This window comes from Acyrthosiphon pisum, chromosome A1, assembly GCF_005508785.2.
Source record: "Acyrthosiphon pisum isolate AL4f chromosome A1, pea_aphid_22Mar2018_4r6ur, whole genome shotgun sequence".
NCBI classification, from domain to species: Eukaryota; Metazoa; Arthropoda; class Insecta; order Hemiptera; family Aphididae; genus Acyrthosiphon; species Acyrthosiphon pisum.
Window position 1 is genome coordinate 100,293,543 of NC_042494.1, and position 6,341 is coordinate 100,299,883.

A 6,341-nucleotide genomic window follows, 5' to 3' on the forward strand; every position below is an offset into this window, starting at 1 on the left:
ATAGCTTTAAATATGCAAATTTCGATTTTATTTTATATTTAATTTATTAATTAAGTTATTACAAAAAAAGTAGCCGAGTGATACAATTTACATGTCATCTCTATATTAAGGACGAAGAATGTGGCCGTTTCGCCGGTGTTTTTAAATGTGCTATTAACAACATTTTACTCCTAGAGGTTAGTTTGCGTAGAGGCAACTCCCATTTATAAACTTTGGGAACAGTGGCGCCCATTTTGTCAAGAGTCCAGCTTGATGTATTGATTTGGTGAGGCCTTAACGGTGGCAGCAACGGGCGGTAGATCAAACGATATTGACTGTTGTTAATGGTAACGATTCAGAGATACACGGCCACTCCTGGGTTTTGTGCAAGTTCAATATAAAATACTATAACAATTTAATGTGAATAATTAAGTTTCATAAATAATAATAAACATTTAAATATTTAAACGGTTTCAAAAAAACAAGAAATAAATTTTAAACAATCAATAAACACAGTAATTAAATTTAATTATTATAATCAGTTTCAAATGTTCAACACATAAAATAAAATAAATAAATTTAAAAGATTAATTTTGTTATGTTGTGTGTTATTTTAATTTTTGAGTTTTGAATTAATTTACCTATAGCATTAAATATTTCAAATTTCGATTTTATTTTATATTTAATTTATTAATTAAGTTATTACAAAAAAAGTAGCCGAGTGATACAATTTACATGTCATCTCTAAATTAAGGACGAAGAATGTGGCCGTTTCGCCGGTGTTTTTAAATGTGCTATTAACAACATTTTACTCCTAGAGGTTAGTTTGCGTAGAGGCACCTATCATTTATAAACTTTGGGAACAATGGCGCCAATTTTGTCAAGAGTTCAGCTTGAAGTATCGATTAGTTGAGGCCTTAATGGTGGCAGCAACGGGCTGTAGATCAAACGACATTGACTGTTGTTAATGGTAACGATTCAGAGATACACGGCCACTCCAAGGTTTTGTGCAAGTTCAGTATAAAATAATATAATAATTCAACGCGAATAATTAAGGTTCATAAATAACCATTAACATTTAAAAGTTTAAACGGTTTCAAAAAATAAAACAAGAAATACATTTTAAAAACCAATATAAACTGTAGTTAAAATTTTTAATTATAAACAGTTTTATACGTGCAACACATGGCATAAAATAAAATTAATTAATTAAGAAAATTAAGTTTGTTATTTACTATATTATTTTATTTTTTGAGTTTCGAATTAATTTGCCTTTAGCATTAAATATTTTAATTTTCAATTTTATTTTGTATTTAATTTACTAATTAAGTTCTTATAAAAAAATTAGCAGAGTTCTATAATTTACCTGTAGTCCCTAATTTGAGGACGAAAGATTGTGGCCGCCTCGCCCAGTGTTTGTATATGCGCTATTCACAACAACATACTTGCTTGGGTTTTTTATGCGTAGAAGCACCTGGCATTTATAAACTTTGGGAACAATGGCGCCAATTTTGTCAAGAGTTCAGCTTGAAGTATCGATAAGTTGAGGCCTTAATGGTGGCAGCAACGGGTAGTAGATCAAACGACATTGACTGTTGTTAATGGTAACGATTCAGAGATACACGGCCACTCCAAGGTTTTGTGCAAGTTCAGTATAAAATAATATAATAATTCAACGCGAATAATTAAGGTTCATAAATAACCATTAACATTTAAAAGTTTAAACGGTTTCAAAAAATAAAACAAGAAATACATTTTAAAAACCAATATAAACTGTAGTTAAAATTTTTAATTATAAACAGTTTTATACGTGCAACACATGGCATAAAATAAAATTAATTAATTAAGAAAATTAAGTTTGTTATTTACTATATTATTTTATTTTTTGAGTTTCGAATTAATTTGCCTTTAGCATTAAATAATTTAATTTTCAAATTTATTTTGTGGTTAATTTATTAATTAAGTTAAAATAACAAAATTAGCCGGGTGATACAATTTACTCGTCGTCCCTACTTTGAAGAAGATAGATTGTGGCTGCTTCAACCGTCGTTTGTAAATGTTCTATTCACAACATTTTAATTGTATAAGTTTGTTTGCGATGAGGCACCTCCCATTTATAAACTTTGGGAACAGTGGCGCCCATTTTGTCAAGAGTCCAGCTTGAAGTATTGATTTGGTGAGGCCTTAACGGTGGCAGCAACGGGCGGTAGATCAAACGATATTGACTGTTGTTAATGGTAACGATTCAGAGATACACGGCCACTCCTGGGTTTTGTGCAAGTTCAATATAAAATACTATAACAATTTAATGTGAATAATTAAGTTTCATAAATAATAATAAACATTTAAATATTGAAACGGTTTCAAAAAAACAAGAAATAAATTTAAAACAATCAATAAACACAGTAATTAAATTTAATTATTATAATCAGTTTCAAATGATCAACACATAAAATAAAATAAATAAATTTAAAAGATTAATTTTGTTATGTTGTGTGTTATTTTAATTTTTGAGTTTTGAATTAATTTGCCTATAGCTTTAAATATTGCAAATTTCGATTTTATTTTATATTTAATTTATTAATTAAGTTATTACAAAAAAGTAGCCGAGTGATACAATTTACATGTCATCTCTAAATTAAGGACGAAGAATGTGGCCGTTTCGCCGGTGTTTTTAAATGTGCTATTAACAACATTTTACTCCTAGAGGTTAGTTTGCGTAGAGGCAACTCCCATTTATAAACTTTGGGAACAGTGGCGCCCATTTTGTCAAGAGTCCAGCTTGAAGTATTGATTTGGTGAGGCCTTAACGGTGGCAGCAACGGGCGGTAGATCAAACGATATTGACTGTTGTTAATGGTAACGATTCAGAGATACACGGCCACTCCTGTGTTTTGTGCAAGTTCAATATAAAATACTATAACAATTTAATGTGAATAATTAAGTTTCATAAATAATAATAAACATTTAAATATTTAAACGGTTTCAAAAAAACAAGAAAAAAATTTTAAACAATCAATAAACACAGTAATTAAATTTAATTATTATAATCAGTTTCAAATGTTCAACACATAAAATAAAATAAATAAATTTAAAAGATTAATTTTGTTATGTTGTATGTAATTTTAATTTTTGAGTTTTGAATTTATTTGCTTATAGCAGTAAATATTTTAATTTTCAATTTTATTTTGTATTTAATTTACTAATTAAGTTATTATAAAAAAATTAGCAGAGTTTTATAATTTACCTGTAGTCCCTAATTTGAGGACGAAAGATTGTGGCCGCCTCGCCCAGTGTTTGTATATGCGCTATTCACAACAACATACTTGCTTGGGTTTTTATGCGTAGAAGCACCTGGCATTTATAAACTTTGGGAACAATGGCGCCAATTTTGTCAAGAGTTCAGCTTGAAGTATCGATTAGTTGAGGCCTTAATGGTGGCAGCAACGGGCTGTAGATCAAACGACATTGACTGTTGTTAATGGTAACGATTCAGAGATACACGGCCACTCCAAGATTTTGTGCAAGTTCAGTATTAAATACTATAATAATATAATGTGAATAAATGAAATTCATAAATAACCATAAACATTTAAGTACTTAGACTGTTTCAAAAAATAAAACAAGGAATACATTTTTAAAAACCGATATAAACAGTAGTTAAAAATTTTAATTATAAACAGTTTTAAACGTTTAACACATGACATAAAATAAAACAAATAAATTTAAAATATTAAGTTTGTTATGTTGTGTGTTATTTTAATTTTTGAGTTTTGAATATATTTGCCTATAGCATTAAATATTTTAATTTTCAATTTTATATTGTAGTTAATTTATTAATTAAGTTATTATAAAAAAATTAGCCAAGTGATACAAATTACTCGTCGTCCCTAATTTGAGGACGAAAGATTGTGAGACGGCCACAATCTTTCGTCCTCTTTTGTCCAGCTTGAAGAATTGATTTGGTGAGGCCTTAACGGTGGCAGCGACGGGCGGTAGATCAAACGATATTGACTGTTGTTAATGGTAACGATTCAGAGATACACGGCCACTCCTGGGTTTTGTGCAAGTTCAATATAAAATACTATAACAATTTAATGTGAATAATTAAGTTTCATAAATAATAATAAACATTTAAATATTGAAACGGTTTCAAAAAAACAAGAAATAAATTTAAAACAATCAATAAACACAGTAATTAAATTTAATTATTATAATCAGTTTCAAATGATCAACACATAAAATAAAATAAATAAATTTAAAAGATTAATTTTGTTATGTTGTGTGTTATTTTAATTTTTGAGTTTTGAATTAATTTGCCTATAGCTTTAAATATTGCAAATTTCGATTTTATTTTATATTTAATTTATTAATTAAGTTATTACAAAAAAAGTAGCCGAGTGATACAATTTACATGTCGTCTCTAAATTAAGGACGAAGAATGTGGCCGTCTCGCCGGTGTTTTTAAATGTGCTATTTACAACATTTTACTCCTAGAGGTTAGTTTGCGTAGAGGCACCTATCATTTATAAACTTTGGGAACAATGGCGCCAATTTTGTCAAGAGTTCAGCTTGAAGTATCGATTAGTTGAGGCCTTAAAGGTGGCAGCAACGGGCTGTAGATCAAACGACATTGACTGTTGTTAATGGTAACGATTCAGAGATACACGGCCACTCCAAGGTTTTGTGCAAGTTCAGTATAAAATAATATAATAATTCAACGCGAATAATTAAGGTTCATAAATAACCATTAACATTTAAAAGTTTAAACGGTTTCAAAAAATAAAACAAGAAATACATTTTAAAAACCAATATAAGTTGTAGTTAAAATTTTTAATTATAAACAGTTTTATACGTGCAACACATGGCATAAAATAAAATAAATTAATTAAGAAAATTAAGTTTGTTATTTACTATATTATTTTATTTTTTGAGTTTTGAATTAATTTGCCTATAGCATTAAATATTTCAAATTTCGATTTTATTTTATATTTAATTTATTAATTAAGTTATTACAAAAAAAGTAGCCGAGTGATACAATTTACATGTCATCTCTAAATTAAGGACGAAGAATGTGGCCGTTTCGCCGGTGTTTTTAAATGTGCTATTAACAACATTTTACTCCTAGAGGTTAGTTTGCGTAGAGGCACCTCCCATTTATAAACTTTGGGAACAGTGGCGCCCATTTTGTCAAGAGTCCAGCTTGAAGTATTGATTTGGTGAGGCCTTAACGGTGGCAGCAACGGGCGGTAGATCAAACGATATTGACTGTTGTTAATGGTAACGATTCAGAGATACACGGCCACTCCTGGGTTTTGTGCAAGTTCAATATAAAATACTATAACAATTTAATGTGAATAATTAAGTTTCATAAATAATAATAAACATTTAAATATTGAAACGGTTTCAAAAAACAAGAAATAAATTTTAAACAATCAATAAACACAGTAATTAAATTTAATTATTATAATCAGTTTCAAATGTTCAACACATAAAATAAAATAAATAAATTTAAAAGATTAATTTTGTTATGTTGTATGTAATTTTAATTTTTGAGTTTTGAATTTATTTGCTAATAGCAGTAAATATTTTAATTTTCAATTTTATTTTGTATTTAATTTACTAATTAAGTTATTATAAAAAAATTAGCAGAGTTCTAAAATTTACCTGTAGTCCCTAATTTGAGGACGAAAGATTGTGGCCGTCTTGCCGGTGTTTTTAAATGTGCTATTAACAACATTTTACTCCTAGAGGTTAGTTTGCGTAGAGGCACCTATCATTTATAAACTTTGGGAACAGTGGCGCCCATTTTGTCAAGAGTCCAGCTTGATGTATTGATTTGGTGAGGCCTTAACGGTGGCAGCAACGGGCGGTAGATCAAACGATATTGACTGTTGTTAATGGTAACGATTCAGAGATACACGGCCACTCCTGAGTTTTGTGCAAGTTCAATATAAAATACTATAAAAATTTAATGTGAATAATTAAGTTTCATAAATAATAATAAACATTTAAATATTTAAACGGTTTCAAAAAAACAAGAAAAAAATTTTAAACAATCAATAAACACAGTAATTAAATTTAATTATTATAATCAGTTTCAAATGTTCAACACATAAAATAAAATAAATAAATTTAAAAGATTAATTTTGTTATGTTGTATGTAATTTTAATTTTTGAGTTTTGAATTTATTTGCTAATAGCAGTAAATATTTTAATTTTCAATTTTATTTTGTATTTAATTTACTAATTAAGTTATTATAAAAAAATTAGCAGAGTTTTATAATTTACCTGTAGTCCCTAATTTGAGGACAAAAGTTTGTGGCCGCCTCGCCCAGTGTTTGTATATGCGCTATCACAAC

General features: G+C 28.3%; 3 long non-coding RNA genes across 3 annotated transcripts; all 3 read right to left on the bottom strand.

Moving 5' to 3' along the window:
• Positions 1–322: 322 nt before the first annotated feature.
• LOC115033803 lies at positions 323–1,430 on the bottom strand. The gene is made up of 2 exons (XR_003839109.1): positions 1,346–1,430; positions 323–384 (listed from the first exon to the last, which is right to left on the bottom strand). It is a non-coding gene; the product is annotated as an uncharacterized LOC115033803 (long non-coding RNA).
• Positions 1,431–2,212: 782 nt separating this feature from the next.
• On the bottom strand, positions 2,213–3,578 carry LOC107882936. The gene is made up of 2 exons (XR_001679004.1): positions 3,227–3,578; positions 2,213–2,274 (listed from the first exon to the last, which is right to left on the bottom strand). It is a non-coding gene; the product is annotated as an uncharacterized LOC107882936 (long non-coding RNA).
• Positions 3,579–5,255: 1,677 nt separating this feature from the next.
• On the bottom strand, positions 5,256–6,331 carry LOC115033656. The gene is made up of 3 exons (XR_003838943.1): positions 6,271–6,331; positions 5,647–5,940; positions 5,256–5,317 (listed from the first exon to the last, which is right to left on the bottom strand). It is a non-coding gene; the product is annotated as an uncharacterized LOC115033656 (long non-coding RNA).
• Positions 6,332–6,341: the final 10 nt, after the last annotated feature.